This window comes from Berghia stephanieae, chromosome 10 (genome assembly GCF_034508935.2).
Source record: "Berghia stephanieae isolate SIO BIC M18660-M18661 chromosome 10, UCSD_Bste_1.3, whole genome shotgun sequence".
In the NCBI taxonomy this organism is placed as follows: Eukaryota; Metazoa; Mollusca; class Gastropoda; order Nudibranchia; family Aeolidiidae; genus Berghia; species Berghia stephanieae.
In genome coordinates this window covers 33,992,080-34,010,573 of record NC_088369.1, presented here as the reverse complement: position 1 = coordinate 34,010,573, position 18,494 = coordinate 33,992,080, and the positions used below count along the sequence as shown (strand labels likewise).

The 18,494-nt window shown below is 36.2% G+C and overlaps 2 protein-coding genes across 3 annotated transcripts in view; both read right to left on the bottom strand.

Moving 5' to 3' along the window:
* LOC144981017 (dnaJ homolog subfamily C member 3-like) overlaps positions 1-18,494 on the bottom strand; it is a 516,589-nt gene that overhangs the window by 15,730 nt on the left and 482,365 nt on the right. For both annotated transcript variants that reach the window (XM_078929083.1, XM_078929084.1), the window contains exon 12: positions 7,443-7,758. The gene's annotated coding sequence lies outside the window, so the exon portion shown is untranslated. The remainder of the gene's footprint in view (positions 1-7,442; positions 7,759-18,494) is intronic.
* LOC144981018 (filamin-A-like) overlaps positions 1-18,494 on the bottom strand; it is a 195,251-nt gene that overhangs the window by 29,694 nt on the left and 147,063 nt on the right. The window lies entirely within an intron of this gene.

Genomic DNA, 18,494 nt, shown 5'->3' with positions numbered 1-18,494 from the left:
CCCGAAAATTGATTTTTAAGTAACAATTATGACCGTTTAGTTCAATTGGTATCCTGCTATTTAAAAGAATGAATGAAAACGCCTCGTTAATCAAATTGCAAAATGTTAATTTAGTAATTAGATATGTCAATGTAGACTTTAAAGTAAATTTGCTGTCGCTGCTTTGAGACAACAATACCGAATTGGGCAGGTGGGACACAAATGTTGTCTACGTGGTTGCCTAGCTGTGTGTGTGACTGACAGTTAAAATAGCAATCGGACAACGTTAAAAACCAATGAGATAAGCTAATAAAATCGCACCAGACACACGGATGTGCCACGCGCATAATATCACAACACATTTAACATGCAAGCATATTATTGGATTGTGCAAATAGGCTACACTAGAATGGACGAAAAATTATCAACTTTAAGCACATAGAGCATAGATAAATAGACTAGACGAAAAGAGGGGAAAGAAAGAGGGAAGGGATGCAAATGATGTCCGAGTGATAAAACTGGATCTTGTTAAAACGACGAAATTGAAGATTATATCAAAAGAAACAAAAAAAAAAAAAAAAGAGAAAGAGATAAAGGAAAAGAAAGAAGGAAAAGAACGAGTAAGTGTGAGAGAGAGAGAGAGAGTGTGTGTGTGTGTGTGTGTGTGTGTGTGTGGTTGTGTCTGTGTGTGTGAGAGAGAGATATTAAATATTGCGTATTCGAGAAACTTCTTAGTAGACATAGACCAATTTTGGAAGTATCAATAGTTATAAAATTATCTTGTAACGGTAGCCAGTTTGAACTGATATGGCAGCATAGACATTGCCTTGAGCAAGTATAAAAATAATTTAGGGCATTTAAATAATTCAATACCTCCAATAAAACTAATTGGTGTAATCTATGCATTATGCTTTCAGTTCCTATGGGGACGACCCGTAGCCATCGTTAACGTATAGATAGTATGCAGATGACGTCACTCAGGCCTTTGTTATTGTTTTTGCCATCCGCGTTTGTGAGTTGTTCTCACTAAACTGTATTAACCAGACTATAAAAGTTCATGGTTACACAGAGTTTGTGTGTTGGTCCGTTATACTTCCGGATGGCAATGTTGTGAACTCCTTGGCCAAGCGCATTCTATCTATAGATAGTATGCGCTTAGCTAAGAAGCTCATAACATTGCCATCCGGAAGTATAACGGACCAACACACAAAACTGTGTGTAACCATGAACGTTTATAGTCTGGTTAATACAGTTTGGTGAGAATTACTCATAAACGCGGATGGCAAAAAACAATAAAGACCTGAGTGACGTCAACTGCATACTATCTATAGCCGGACCGTGGCCTTCGTAAAGTTATGGCCTGACACTGACCAAAAAATGACGTCAAAATGCCAGTCTTTTGCCACAACAGAAAACAAATCGTGAGTTGTATTCAATAGTTCAACCAATGAAATAACTTATTTCCATGACCTCTACTAACGACAACTCACTAGGCGGTGCAAAAAACAAATAATGACGTCAAACTGCCAGTCCTTTTGGAGTTCAGTGTCAGGCTATAATATAATCCATCGGCCCGGCACTGACCAATAAATGACGTCAAAAGACAAGTCTTTGGCTACAAAAGAAAACAAATCGTGAGTTGTATTCAACAGTCCAACCAATGGGATCACTTGTTTCCTTGAGCTCTGCTAACAACTCACTAGATGCTGACAAACTTTTAAAATGACGTCAAACTATGTCTTTGAGGTTCTTGTGTCAGGCTATAGTAGATAGTTCGAAGATGACGTCACTCAGGTCTTTGTTATTGTTTTTTTTTTTATGAGTAATGCTCACTGAACTGTATTAACCCGACTATAAACGTTCATGGATACACACAGTTTTGTGTATTGGTCCGTTATACTTCCGGATGGCAATGTTATGAGCTTCTTAGCCAAGCGCATACTATCTATTAGTTAACGATGGCTATTACGGTCGACCCATAGCCTTCGTTAACATAGCTCGACGCTGCCTTAAAAAATACGTAGTCACATTATTACAAGGCGACGTTCACAAAAGAAAGTGGAAACAGATGCCATTAGTGTGAGCAACCGATGATCCTATATATAGCATGCAGATGACGTCACTCGGGTCTTTGTTATTGTTTTTTGACTCCGCGTTTATGAGTAATGCTCACTGAACTGTATTAACCCGACTATAAACGTTCATGGATACACACAGATTTGTGTGTTGGTCCGTTATACACAAAACTGTGTGTATCCATGAACGTTTATAGTCGGGTTAAAACAGTTCAGTGAGCATTACTCATAAACGCGGATGGCATAAAAAATAACAAAGACCTGAGTGACATCTTCGAACTATCTATTGGTAGGACTATTGAATACTATTCACAAAATATTCACCTTCTCTTGTATTGTGACGTAACATATTGGTCAGAATCAGGCTATGAGTTTTCGAAGGCTACATGTCGACCGCGATGTGTTGTCCTACTTTTATGTCTTCATAACCAATCATAATGCTGATGTTTAATTGTTTCATTTACAGCATTTTGATTGGTTGCAACAACAAAAAAGAAGTAATGAAAAGTGTCCGCGGTCTAATTATGCCAACAGAACGTCTTATGACAAGCTCTCAGTCCCATCGTAATTTGGATCACCTCTATAACACTTTAGATATTATTATAAAACTACGGAATGATGTAACAATAACGGTATAATTTTTAAAACATATTTTGAATTAAAAAAGAAGCTACTGGACGATGACCAGAGTGAATGAAATGAGGAAACATTTTTTCAATGTGAGATTTTCTCAGATGAAAGATGAGAGGAGGAAAGACATCAAAAGGCTCGGTGTTACCAAAGACACGCAGAGACACAAACACCAACCCATACGTTTTTGGAATAAAAATTGACCAGGCTTATTCGGTGAGGCATATCAGGGATTCGGCGAGGCGTGAAGGGTCAGGAGAAGGATGACTCAAAATTGTCAGATGACGGATTGATCTTTCTTAGCTTTAGATTGTTGGGGTGAAAAGTGCCAGGACAAGCTTTATCGTGGCATCGAGTGGGAGGGGATTTGGCAGTGGGGGCGTTAAGGTCTTGGGGTAAATTTTTGTCCTGAAGAATTAATATTCAATAAAATGCACATTTACTAAGCTGATGCCCCGGCTCTGTTTGCTTCTTAGTGGTTCTTTTTTTTTGTTTGTTTGCATATTTAGTTGGATTTTTTTTTTCGTGTGTGTGTGTGTGTGTGTGTGAGAGAGAGAGAGAGAGAGAGAGAGAGAGAGAGAGAGAGAGAGAGAGAGAGAGAGAGAGAGAGAGCAAGACACGATTTGAAAGCCGAAAGGGGGGGGGGGGGGGGGGTGAAGTGGGGTAACAATGTTTTTTTTTTAAACGTTAGAATTAAAGGTTCAGTTTTGTAAGTGGTATATTAAAGATCATTTTTGGCGAGTTTTTCCCGCCCACTCGTTTCCCAACACTTTGAAAACATCAAAAAGTAAACAAATTCAACTGCAAGTCACGGAGGAGAACTTTTGCCCTGGCTTAAAGTCTTTAATTTATTGACATATATTTTTTTCATGGGATAGACTACTTGACCTCATTTCCAATGGAAAGCTGGATTGAATCTACAAAACTCTCACCATGTTCTACTGTTTACATTGAATTGTGAGAGTTGACATACGATAATATCTAGTTCACCATGTACAAGACGGATACAGTAAGGGCTATTGTCGCCGACAGTCTGAGGGCCCCGAAACGACATATTTTTGACACGTTTTTACATAACAATGCATTCCTTACTCTATGCACCGATTCATTGTTAATCCTACACTATCTAGAATATTTGTTAGGTTTAAATAACGCCGTCCGTGACAAACAGACATTTTCACAAAATCGAAATGACGTTTGTTTTTTTAATCTGTCAAATTTTAGACCGACCATCTGCTGAATTATCAAGAAAAAAAACAGTTTGAAACTTGATTTCGTGCATTGGGAACACATCAAATACGGAATCCCCGATTGAAAGTTCGTGTCCGATATGACTTTAATTGACAAAGACATCAAGATGTATGAGCGACAAGCGGAAAAACAGAATCGGATTAGTGTGCAAGTTGTTTTAATGGGGATTTTGTGAACTGATTTGCTTAAATAACATCTTCGCAGTTTAGCCCTCGACAACCTCTGTTATAGATTGTTTGTTACTCCTTAACCTTCGTGTACATAGCACTTGGCAATAATACAGAGCATTATGCAGCAAAAATTTTGTGTTTTTTTTTTTGTATTGTCACTAACACGTTCCACTTTAATTTGAATAAATAACCACTTCCTATCACGCCCGTAGCGTTCTCCACTGTATAATAACTAACCTACACTCGCCATTATTTTTACTTCAGTTGGAATGTCGTTTGCTTGTCAAATATTCATCCCCAAGTTATGTCTTAAATAAATTCCCACAATGCCATCTCAGCAAGGCAAATACTTGTTTTACCATTTGGAGAGTTCAGAAATAATAACGTTATTTGCTTGGTATGCATCAGGAACGGGAGCTGGTATTTTTTTTTTCAATATAAGTTTGGAACTATAATGAAAAAAAAACCCAAAAAAACAAAGAAAAATCATATTAGAATACATTAAGCCTTGTTTAACTCGCTCCTTACCAACCAAAAGATAGATTTTTCTCATTCTGATATCGTTTGTACATTTTGTTTTTGTTATTAGCTATAAAAACTTGATACTTTGTTGTAGACCTCGTTTAAGTAGAGAGCGATGGGGGCTGCCTGAAGCCTGGAATCGTGGAAATACTAACGACAGAGTGCGGCTATGTGGTCTTGTGGTATGACACTCGCTTTCGGATCGGAAAGTCCTGGGTTCGAGCCTCGCTCGCTCGGCGCATAGTTGAGTCTTTGGAAAAGGCTCTTTACTCACATTCTCTCATCGTACTTAGGGGTAAAATGAGTACCTGGTTGTTAACAGCGTAGTCTCTGTCCGAAAAAATGTAATATCGCCTAACGGGCGTCATGTCACGTCCTACGTTTTACGTGTTGCTGCTGGCTCGGGACCCCTTGTAAAGCGCTTTGAGCACCGTTTATTGGAAATTACTTTATATAAAATCTCAAGTTTAATTTAAAGTTAAATGGAGAGGCCTCGGATGGACACAACCCGAAGCCTCTCCATTTTCAATCTTTCGTTAGAGCTTTTTTACTGAAAATTATGTAAGCATGTACCTATTGCTTTTGTGTTTGAGATTTTAAAATATCAAATTTTTGTGTTGGCTGCGTATGAAGTTTCCGGGGTACACCCCGTAAAGATTGAGTGAAGAAGTTTAATGGCGAATGCAACACGTTTAGGTCGTATTAGATTTGGTAATATCCCACAAGCCAATATATTATAGTGTTCAAGTCTTTTATCAATCTCGTGTCCTAAGTATAAAGCGCCTTATGGCGCGGTGTGGAATAAGATAACTTGAACAGTAGTGTCTACTATTATAGACTATAAGGCTAGCAAAGTCACTGGAACAGATCACTTCCCCAGGAGATACACTGAAATGGTTTGCATTACACACCAACAGACAACGAATGTGAAAGATATCTGTAAAAATGGGCATTACTTTAATTCTCAACATTACATTTTTAAAAACAAAACAAGAAAACAAACGCCTCCCTTTCAAAATGAGCGATCTCATCCCGGGCATGGGCAAAATCCAAATATTTGCTCTCGAAAATATAATGATGTTAACGGGATTCGAGGGCAGTTGAGAAAATTTATTCCTCAAGAAGAAAGTACGCCAGGTAGTTAGGCTGAATACAAACACGGAGGAACATAGCGAAGTGCAAACCGTGTATTATGCAAACATCATGGAATGAGTTTTGAAAGATTTTGTGAATGAAGTTAAAAGAGGCAATAGGTATGGCGTGGTATTTCCTTTCATATCAGGAACTTTGTCTAAGGGTGAAAAACGCGGTTTAAACACTACAACGTTTCTTTTTCATTTTAGCACGAAAACGTCTATTTCTTCAAATTCGATTAAAATTCCCCTAAACTTGCAAAACAGTTTTAAATATGACTTCTTTAGACTGGATTATCGATCGATGTTTTCAAGTGGAAGTTTTCAAGCCAAAATTAAAGGAAGGTTTCGTCAGAGTGCAATTAATAACAATAATAACATAGCACATATGATTTATGAATACAGATTATGTGGACGTTTCGGGTTTCCCTTTTGTCAACAAAACACGATGAATGAAACAATAAAGACGAAGGAAAGATGAAAGGATGGCGGGCGCCATGAGCTACTGTTTCGTTGGCATTTCGGGATTGTCAGCAGTAAAAAAAAAATGAAGTCTTCATCATTCATAAGGTTTTATACATTCTCTTTTAAGAAAAAAGGTAAACGTAACTCATTTCATAATAAATCTATATTCAAAGTGCACTTAATTTGTGACGTCATAAGGATATATCGTTTGATTGATTGCCAAATTGACAGGTCTGATTAATTCAGTACAAAGAGACGATAAAAAGATTGTGGGCTTATTATCATATTTCTTTGTTCTTTTCTCTCTCTCTCTCTCTCTCTCTCTCTCTCTCTCTCTCTCTCTCTCTCTCTCTCTCTGTGTGTGTGTGTGTGTGTGTGTGTGTGTGTCTCTGTCTCTCTCTTTCTCTCTCGCTCTCTCTCCATCTCTTTATTTCTTTTATTTTGTTATTATTTTTTGTTATTTTTTTTTTCAAAATTTTACATTCATTTCCAGAAAAAACATTACTGTGGCATTTTAAGTTTCACCATTGCCTAGATCGAAAACAGGATGATTAAACAGTTTAAAAATTATTGTGGATCTAGCTTAGCATTGCTTGCAACACTCTGTGGCCAAGTTAAGTTATAACTCGTAAACAGGAAGATCTGAAAAATGATAAATCTGTATGTCCTAGAAAATTTATTTTCTCATTATCATATACCTCTTTGCATTTAATAGTCTTCAAAAGACAAAAGCTAGATCAAACCAGATAGTTAATCGCCTTAATGTCCCCATAACATTTCTATCCCTTGAAAACCTATTACGTTCCAAATCCACGTACAATAACCTAGGTCTTTGTCTCGCGTCAAAAACGTAAACAAATCTTGAGAACCTGCACGTGTTTATTGAATGGACTGCCAAGATGTAATATGTTGATTGATCGAAGGGATAAAGTGAGATATTATAAAATATTGTCCAATAATATAACATATTATAATAAACCTCACTGGTCTACCTATGGGTACATCTGTTGTTTGTTTGGTTTTAAGGGTTTTACGGCGCTTGCAACACATTTCGGTCATATCAGCGCCAGTAAAAAGGAAAAAAAATGGGATAGTGAAAAGTTCTAGAATTACAATTAAAGCACAAAAGAAAAGGTAAGACAAAGGGGAGTTGGTTCAAATAGGGTAAAGATTTAGATTCCAAGAGCACACCGTCAAAGTACTTAGTTTGAGATCACCTAAAAGTCTCATCCAGACACAAGCACAGGTCCCAACTAAGAGGAATACACTCAAATGTTTACCAATCATATAATATAATATGTAAACTAAACATAATACAATGCATAACAGAGAGATGATTTACAACTATAACTATACATTCGACTGTTTCCTTCCCAGCCAAGGAACTCCGGCAAGGATCAGGACAAAACTAAGTAATCTCATTCCAAGACAATGACAGGAAACAATTGGAAAACGGGTATTGGGGGAAAGAAGACACAGCATGTACCTCCCTGCCCACTATGGGAGGTCAGGATCCCTACCCAGTGGGTAAAACTGATTTTATGGGTCTTGTAACGAAACATAATATTATATAGTATGTATTGTCAAAGTTGTCAATGATCGGATAGGTGAATATGATCGAAAAACAACTCTTGGTCAGCGTTGTGTTCTTGGTTAATGTACAAGTTACAAATTCCCTAAACTAACTTCAGAATAGAGGAATTCTCGATTTTTAGACTAACACATATGAAATACACAAACACACATATACAAACACACATACACGCACATACACACACACACACAAGACAGGGGTGTGCGTAATAGGCTGTTCGTTTTGCATTGCTTGGTTCCATGTGGCTTGTTGGGAGAATACAGATCAGACATAGTGAAGCTCACTGAGCATGGTAAATCCGTCAGAGTGCTCTTTATAAATGTGCATATATATGTTTCTTTATTTGTATCGATTAGTAGAAAAGAAACGTTTCAAAGAGTTCATCTCGTGCGAACTTCAAGAGCACTTATTTGTGTAAATAGGAAAGTAAACAATACGAAGCCGTATCTGGTTTGTCTGTATGACTTTCTAAATATACAAAAGTGCCCTGCCCTATATTATTTACACGAAATACCCGAACCATCAAGACAAAATAAATAAACATAAAGTGCTGAAATGCAATGTCAAAGTGTTGATGAACAAGAAAAAGGAAACGCCTAAAATATACACAAATTAAGGTGCAAAAGTAACTTTACACTTTTTTTTTGGAATCAATTCATTTGAGTTTTAAAAAATGAAAGTTATCTTATATCACAGACATGAGCAATGTCTTCAGTGTATGTGATCCAAATGTCATCAACATATATGCATAATCCTATAAGTAACCACGACCCAAAAAAAAAAAAAAAAACCACAAGTCGGGTTGCTCTGCTTCGGAAAAAGAGGAAATAATTGACGCAAGAAAGTCAGTACTGCGTACTGCGTATGGCCACATTTCCAATCACTGCTCGGACAAGTCTCTCAATAGAATTGATCAAGGTGTTGCTCTCATTTGCTGCGATATCGTTTCATTCTGTGTCAACAATGTTCCAAAGTTCGTAAGCATTCCTTGCTTGGCACTGTTGCTCCCTTGTAGGTGTTTTGGGGAGATCCAAGAAATGCTCAATAAGATTGGGGTCTGGATTTACAACTGGCCACTCGAACAGCAAGGCCTCGTTCTTGGTTGAGGTTACGCAGATGGCCTTCTCGTTCTGAATCCAGCAATTGTAAGTCTTCCCAACATTGTCCAACTTAAAATGTTGCTGTCCACAGCGGCGATGTCAGAGGCTTAAGGGAGATGTTGGTTGAGTTTTCAATCATCATTGCCCATTGTCTCTCAGGGTTGAACTGTCAACCATTGACCCCTCACATGTCCTTTCGTTGTTGAACGTTGCGATAATAGAACAGTTATTAGCTCTAACATTGAAAAGCTGTTCAATATAAGCTATTGGCCGTTTTGCATGAAGTGGACAAGCTCTCTCTTCGAGAATCAATTTCGATATGTTTTCGAGAGTAAAATAATTGAAACAAAAGTAATTACAAACGTGTTTCACAAAGATAATACTTTTTAAAAATTTAAAACAGCAGATAATGTGTAAACAATAAAAGACAACATGACGATTTCAATCAGGGCACGTTGGTGCGAAAGAATTGATTCGAGAATTTAAGAACTTGCGTTTTCACGATTGTCCCCGCAACATTTTTTATGATTTCTTCTTTGCGTCGTTTCCGAGGTCAAAATGTCAAGTTGTCTTTCAAAAATATTCACCATTCTCGCTATAATTGACAGATTTCAATATAACTAATCATGCATGTGGTTTAATAATTGTTCTTTTAGATGCTATAAGATTCTTAACTCTAACACATAGTCGAGCAATAGTACTTTAGCGTAGAAAAATGTAAAGTTACTTTTGCACATATGTGTATATATAACACGAGAGATTTTTTATAGAATTAATCTGTCCAAGTTAAATGGTACGCAATCATGGTACAATTTTTACACTTTAGAAGTTTGAACTAATAATTCAGATTATATCGAAATTCTGCTCAGATGAGATGATTTGCAGTATACGAAACGATGTTATTTCAAAAGTTAAAAATACTTTTAGACAATTCATTCCCAATCATCCGAAAAAGCAGCCCAGGACTGCCGTGTTAGGAAAAAAATAACACATATTAAAATGTTTGGCCAGAAAACTCATTCTTCAAATATCGATCGATTAAAATGACCCTCATCTTGTGAGAAACTCTCAAACCTGGGGTTTCACACAGAAGTCCAAGATTCCAGAGTTTTTGGCATGATGAGGGCCATTTTAATCGATCGATATATGAAGACGAATTTTCTGGCCAAAACTTAAAATCTTGTTTTATTTCGGAGTGCGACGGAGTAGACGTAATCCTCAACTTAATTAAAACAAGTCTCATCGTACCACAGGAGGACCGGGTATTGACAGAGAGGATTTGCCCTACTTGTCCAAACAACCGATACGCTGCTGTCACTAGCCCTTCATTCTACCCAACAATTTTGTACGCACAAAATGGTGAACCAAACTTCTGTAGACTGAGACGGGTAGCACTATAAATGGAGTCAAAGTTCTTGCTCACGGAGGCGAGCAGGAAGCTCATTCGTCATTTCAATTAGAATTCGTTGTATCGAGACAATGAAATTACAAAGGATTAAAACGAAATAAAAAAAAAAAAACATTTTAAAATCATTCACTTTTTAGTAGAAAAAATACACGAAAATGTTGAAATTTACCGTTAAGGCGGAAAAAAATGTAAGTATAACCGAGGTGCTTCTACTTTCTGTCTGTCATGGAAGAAGAAATATAAAGCATGAAAGATTCATTCCGTTAAAAAAGTTATCGAGACTTGGAATTTTCGATCTCTAAATAACTATATTGTAGCCTCGATACAACTGCTGCATATAACACAGTTATTTGTTGCATGAGGGGAAAATTGTTAATTTTAGAATTTTTGTGTAATTTTTAGTTTAGTGCTGCGAGTGCCCCTGTGTCAGTTTCTTTAAATGAAAAACCGTGACACACACCATGAGAATTACGTTAGGTCAATAATGAATATATGGGGTATATTCAGTGATAGGTGGGAGGGGGGGGGGCGGGGGTAGTTAAACACTGGATATTTCATATCTCAGATGTTGCTTAAAGACTCCAACAAAATTAGCCAAGCAATGTATAAATACGTACATAATATTTATTGAGGAAAGAGGGAGGGAGTGACTAAAGAAAATCGAATTTGGGCAATTAAAAAAAAAGTCTATTGTTTATAACGTACCATCTCTTCATAAATGACAATGATCTTAAAAATGTCGTGTTTGGGATATTCGAAATCAAATTTGATTCATGAGACTATGAGAAACGTGATAGAAACTATATAATCTACACAAAAACAGGACCACAAAAAATGTGTCCATTACTCAACTGTGAGTAAATAGAGTTGTATTTGATCGAAATGTTTGAGTAATATGACTTCGCTACTAATGCCACACTACTTAGACAGAAACAACAATACCACTGTTATCAACAAGTAAACAGCAAACATCTTAATATGATCAATGCGGTTTGGGTCATCTCGGAATAAATCAAATAAAGAATAACGACCTACAACATTAAAAAAGCGGGTCGCCTACTTGCTTTTAAATTATGTTAGCACAAGATTTTAAGGTACTCGCTTCAGATATGGTAAAAGTGTTGGCTCACCATATACAATACATTATGAAACGGAGGTTTTGCTATTAAATATGTGGAAAAGCGCCTTAAACCTAAACTACTTTCAAACGAGAAAATGTAGAAATGTTCCTACTCAGTAACTACTACCCATATTCATACAAATCACAAGGTTGAACAAGATTACGAACAGCACGCCTGGCGCCAATTAATGCCAACACTTATTTCCTCCTACGACAAACTCTTCCCTAACCTCTTGACCAGTCCATAACAAGAGCCTTGTTGACAGAGGGCAATCTAGCGGAATAACTTGGCTGGAATATGACACAATCACCCCAGGAATTCATACTAATCATTAAACTTAGTTTTGAAATGACTGTCACATGACCAGATACTCGAGAACATAATTTCAAGTCTGATAACCGAACACAATTATAGGCCTGATTTAACGTTGTTGTGATGGATAATGAATATTTTGCGGTGGTTTGAGAGTATTTCCATTACAACAATAAGACCATAAAAACTCGGATCATCAGGCCAATAAATAAGTGCACATTGCCAATAAATACCCAATAATAAGATCAAAAGAAAACATTGGATTCTATATTTCTCTTTAACTGCAATGTGAAATCAAAGTTCTCTTATGATCCATAGATCTATCGAGTGAAGTTAATAATAAATCGTGTTGAGGACTGTGAACAATAAATCAGAAAACAATAACATTAGATCATCTTAAAAACACCACTACTACATTATCTCATTCGTCTGTAGTGTTTCACTCATCCTGTTTTGTTGATAAATGGGAAATTCGAAACGTCCATTTTACCTGTTTTCGTACCTTAAATTGATTGTTATTTATTTCTTCGAGCTTCGAGCAGCAACATTAACATTTTTCAGAAAACAGCAACTTACGAACACAATAGAAATACGTACAACAATATGAAGGGGAATCTAAAGAGGGTGTTCGGGTATTTACGTGTTATAAAATCTACTAAAACTTATATCGCAAAGGAATACGGACCCATGAAAACAAGGTACACGGCAATAAAACAGTAAGCCGATATTGTAAGTCACATCTTGTGATAGTATCAAAACATCGTAAAACAGTAACTTAGATTCGGTGGATACCCCTATTGGATGTTCGAGTTGATGGATTAGTTAGTATTTGTGAAGTTATAAGAAATTGGTTGAAAATATATAACGGAAAAGTTGATATTGAAACCGACACTTTGTCAACTTTATATTATATAATAATAATAATAATAATAATAATAATAATAATAATAATAATAATAATAATAATAATAATAATAATAATAATAATAATAATAATAATAATAATAATATAATAATAATAAATAAATAAATAAATAAATAAATAAATAAATAAATACAACAAAACAACTTGAAAAGCTCTAACAATGAAATTACAAATGTGGTGTTAGGAATACTAAACGAGATGCATGCGATTTAACTGCGATAAAAGTCAACGAGATATGCGCGAAATAAATTCAACATATTATCACAGTTTATCTCGCCTATGAATTATCTAATTAGAGTCATTTGTTCATTGTTCCTCCAGCGAATTCTTGAAATCCTCCGATTGTCGTTTTTTTTTTTTTTTCAGCACTTATTTCAGTGCAAAGCTACCACTCCGGATAATTTCGACTTTTTGGGAGATCTATCTGAAGAATGGCGATTTGAATATCTTCACAAGGCAGCAACCAGTACATATGTTTTACCTCTAACAGAAGTATAATCTACAGCAAGATAAATCACAAACAGTTAAATGAAATGGAAGAAAGTTCAACAACGCCCCCACCCTTTCCGGCACAAAAAAAAAGCAAAAACAAAAAAAAACAAAAATTAAAAAAAAAAAAAAACGTCCAGTTAACATTGCGATATATTTGCAAGTTTAAGGAACACCGAATTTATAAAAATACATTGAGTAATAGACTATGTATGGAAATGGGGAAGAAGACATAACGGAGTGACCACCTATCTACCTGGGAGATAAAAATACGAAAATACGCAGGTAGGTAAGCAGGTCAGGGTTCATTGAGGCAAATGAGAGACTAAGTACAGAATAAGTACATATAATATATAGAACATTTCTAATTCTATATTATCTCTTTGCTCATTGAGCTTCACAATCTTCTTTCTCACATTACACAAGTCGTAGGTTTCATTTTCGTTGGGGTTTTGGGGTTGGTTTTTTGTTTGTTTTTGTTTTTGTTTTGTTTTGTTGGATTTGTTTTTTGTTCTCGCATTCTTCCAATATCAACCATTGCCTATGGTCAAGTTTCCTACACCTGAGCGGAGTAGGGCTACTGCATGCAAAGGAAAAATCACAGGAAACAAAGTTTGTTATGATTATCACCAATTTGCTCTATAACACTGTATTTAATTACAAGACAAGACTATGTTCGGACTCGTCCGACAATCGACGTCATGTGGCGAATGACATAATCAATGAGGGGAGACGCAAGAATGGTGTGACTAATCTATCTATCTGCACCATAGTGTGAAAAATCTATTTTCAACATGACTATGTATATAGTAGTCCTATATCCCTAAGAGCCATGAGGTCCGTGGATCCGGAGTTTGTCTCAGTTTATTTCACGTTATACGACAATAGCAATTGTTTGCTAGCCATTGGACACCTTTTTGCTAGTTTTATCCCCAAAATACTTTCAATGAGTTTTTACAGACCTAACTGCCCAATCATTGTTATTGCTAGATGGAGGTGGGGGGAGTGTCAGAAATAATATCGACTGATTGTGAACCGAGTGTTCTACCATCTGAGCTGTCGGGACGGAATCCCTTCTCTATATCTCTATACTTGTGAGATAACTGGGGCCGAGATACGACAAAATCCGGTCAAGACAAGCTAGGGGAGATTCATTGAGACAAATGGAGGCAAAGTGACACAAGTCTGACGTGCAATGTTGAATGACAGAGTGTTCTAAGATTAACGGCCTTAGGCTGAGATGAGCTGTTTTAATCTTCAAACAAACACGAGAACACGCAATGACAGAGCGATTGGAATGTATTGAGCCAGTATTCAGCATGCCGTGCTCTGAATAAAAAACGTATTTAAACTTTTGACAAGAAAACTCATTTTTCAAACATCAATCTATTAAAATTACTCTCATCTTGTCAAAGACTCTCAAATCTGGTACTTCTGTGTGAAGTCCCAAGTTTGAGAGTTTTTGTCAAGATGAGGATTATTTTAATCAATCGATATATGAAGGACAATTTTTCTGTATAAAAATGTAAATAATATCGTGGATTTTTGTTTTTCAAGTAAGGCAGCATTAAGATGCCAAATAATTTAGACTTTAACTCTTCGAAATCATGAAGGAGAAGACAGGGAATAGTGACTATTTGGAGCACGGCGCGGTAAAAACGGCCTAAGGGGGGAAATCAACGGATCAGGCGAACAAAACGTATTGATTACAAACCCTTGCTGAACAGATGATGGCATAAGACAAGAACCTAAAGTTCAGATGTATCTGGCAGTGTAGAGACTACTCAGGACATAATGTGACCCATCGTCTCAAAACGGTAATTCACTTTTGCGCAACTAAACGTCCACAAAGCATTCACTTGCACGATTAATTTATATTTTTTACAAGTATGATAACCCTCGTTGTTACGGTCTCATTTGTTTGTTTTTGTTTTTAAGGGTTTTACGGCGCTTGCAACACATTTAGGTTATATCAGCGCCGGTAAAAAGGAAGAAAATGGGATAGTAAAAAGTTCTAGAATTACAAATAAAGAACCCAAGAAAAAGTAAGACAAAGGGGAACTGAGAACAAATCGGGATTAGATGTAGATTCCAAGAGCATACCACCAATGTACTTAGTTTGAAATCACCTACAAGTCTCATCCAGACACAAGCACAAAATCCAACAAAGAGGAATACACTCAAATGCTTACATTATACATTCAAAATAAAAATAATAATACATCACAAAGAGATGATTTAAAAGGAAAAAAATATCATCTCCCAAAACAATAACTATGCATTTGACTGTTTCCCTCCCAGCTAGGATCCCGCCAGTGCCAGGACAAAACCAAGTAATCTCATTCCAAGACAAAGACAGAAAGCATGTTGGAAAACAGATATAACGGGATAGAAGACAGTGTGTACCTCCCTGCCCACTATGGGAGGTCAGGATCCCCACCCAGGTTACGGTCTCAATGTTGTAATGAAAATATTGCGGAACCCATGCAAAATGTTCTTCATTACAACAATATTTTAAAAGAAGATCGAAATTGCGTTTGGTGGCGTGACTTATAAATCGTTCACATTACGTAGAATCACGCTGATATAAATCTAACTAAAAGTAAATAAAATGATAATTTTTATCAGCAAATATGGTCAAACCGACGTGTTCTTATTTGTACCTAGGGTGAAACCAATTATAATAACATAACCTAAGTATTGTGTACGAAATGATCACATAAATGGGAAATTTAGAGGGTTGTAAATCCACGAATATTCACATTTCAAGCATCTAAACTATAACCTTAAAACAGAACATCTCCAAAACAAGAATTCAAGATTCGAATTCGGTGCGTTATTTACAAATAACAATAAACCATAATTGTATTTTCTATCAAGTAAAATATCTGAATTATTTGCACATGGAAAAAAATTGAAATACACATTCCACCTCGACGTTATCACTATCAATAGCATAAGCACCATAATAAACACTATTATCACAATATCTAAACGGGAAAAACCAGTGCATGCCACAGCAACAATATTCAATACATTAAGTCTACCATTACCACAATCACTACCTCCACTACAAATACCATCACTAGCAGCACCACTAGGCAGGCGGCTGACCAACCCGCTGTCCACAAACACAATGATAATAACAATTCTTATCACACAAGCGTGAAAGAAAATCTCCCGAAGCTGAATTCAAGGAAGCGTCTTAACACCACCATTATATCAACGACAGGTTAACTCGCCTGACGATTCATAACATACATTCAGATTGCTGCTTTCTGCTATCTGGCTGCACTGCAACATAACATACATACATACGACATACACCGAAAACCCCCATACATAAACATACATAGTAGTACCACGAACAGAATAACACAACTCGATCAGTGTGAAGCGAGGCGGACACTGGACTAGGCATGGTTTGACCATAGCAAAACATAAACCAACAGGTCCATGCATACGATCGAAACCCACAGGATTACAGGAACTCTTTATACAACGGCTCTTGAAAAACTCGGGGAGTAACGAAAAGAAGAATATAATATCGCCAGTAACCAAAACGAATAATAATATAATATCAGACGGGAATCAAAGACGCTATAGTCAGAGTTCAATGGACGGGATATCACACCGCACTGACCACTGACTATCACTGACCATTCACATTGTAGACTCCACACCGGGTGACAGCGGGAGGCAGCACCTCAGGTGGTGACATTTATCGGAATTTCTTGGTGACCAAAAGGCCATTAAGGATCAATAAAAGAAAAACACATCGATAACTGGACAATGTTTGACAAACGGTATTGACTTGGAAAGCTAAAAATATCGGGAAGTTAAACATCGTTTAAAAAAACCATGGAAAAAAAGGCGAGGACATAGATAGAGAGATAGATAGATAGATAGATAGATAGATAGATAGAGAGATAGATAGATAGATAAATGTTTAGATGGATAAATGGAATGATAGATAGAGATAGATAAGATAGACAGAGAGAGAGAGAGAGAGAGAGAGAGAGAGAGAGAGAGAGAGAGAGAGAGAGAGAGAAGAAGAAGAAGAAGAGGAGGAGGAGGAGGAGGAGGAATACTCAACCGTCTTCAATTTAATATATTATAGGAATATCAAGCTTCAAAGACTTTTAAATCATGGACGGAAGAAGAAAAATAAAGAAAAAAAAATCAACATTTTTATAAGAAAAAAGGAAAAACGACCGACCAAAAAGGAATAATTTGAATGCGGTAAATTGTAGTCAGTTATAATTTGAATTTTCAGTTCAACACAGAAATAGATTAGAATTTCAAAAACGTTCAAAACAAGATCTAATCAACAACACATTATCATGGAGTGTCACTATTCTGGTATTATGTCTTAAAAAACTAGATGAAAAGATTTAATTAAGAGTCAAGGTAATCTAAATTAACTCACTCAACCCTAGCACCGACTATATCCGTAGTTTACCCTGGTTACTTTAACCCTATGCCTATTTGTTACATTTTTCTGAGACAAATAATTATAGGCGTAGTATCAAAGCTAATGTTTTCAGATTTTACATGTTAATGGTAGTTGAATAAAACTATCTATGTACATGCTCATTTTTAATACATTATTTCTAATTTTGAAAAGTAGCAAAAATCTCTAGGAATGAGTGAGTTAAGAAACTCTTCTCAATAAATACATTTAAGCTTTAAATTCAATTTTTAGCACCAGATTCACCATCAACATATTACCGTTTAGGGGTAATTGGTCATTTATTATTGACCAAAGACCAAGCAAGCCTGACAAAGCTATCCAAGACGCACTTCAGTGACGACATTGATAACAGCGACCACTACTGTGTTGATTGTCATCAACTCACAGCCGGGTGGCTAAACCTCAAGTGGTGCCTTTTACTTGTATAGAAATGTCTAGGAGGAGGCAGGATAATATTATCTATCACCAGAGGACAAAGGCACAGCAGTTCTTGAACAACAACAAAAAAAAAAAAAATAACACTAGATGAGAGATAGAAAAACGAACTAGGTAACCCCGAACCGATTTTAGGTTACGGAGAACACTGCAATTCAACCCGACATAAAATTATCAAAAATGTTTTTAAAAAGGTAGCCTGTTCCTGTGTGTATAAAAAAAAGACTATTTACAAAGAGAAGAAAATGAAAAAAAAAATCAGCGTATAAATTAAGTCAAAATCGAATGATATTGACAACGAAATATTGTCGGAGCCGTTGACAACTGACAATTCTTTTACAAAATAAAAAGGCATGCCGAAATAATCACTATGAAAGTCAATAAAATGGGTATTATTCATAAATAATCTTG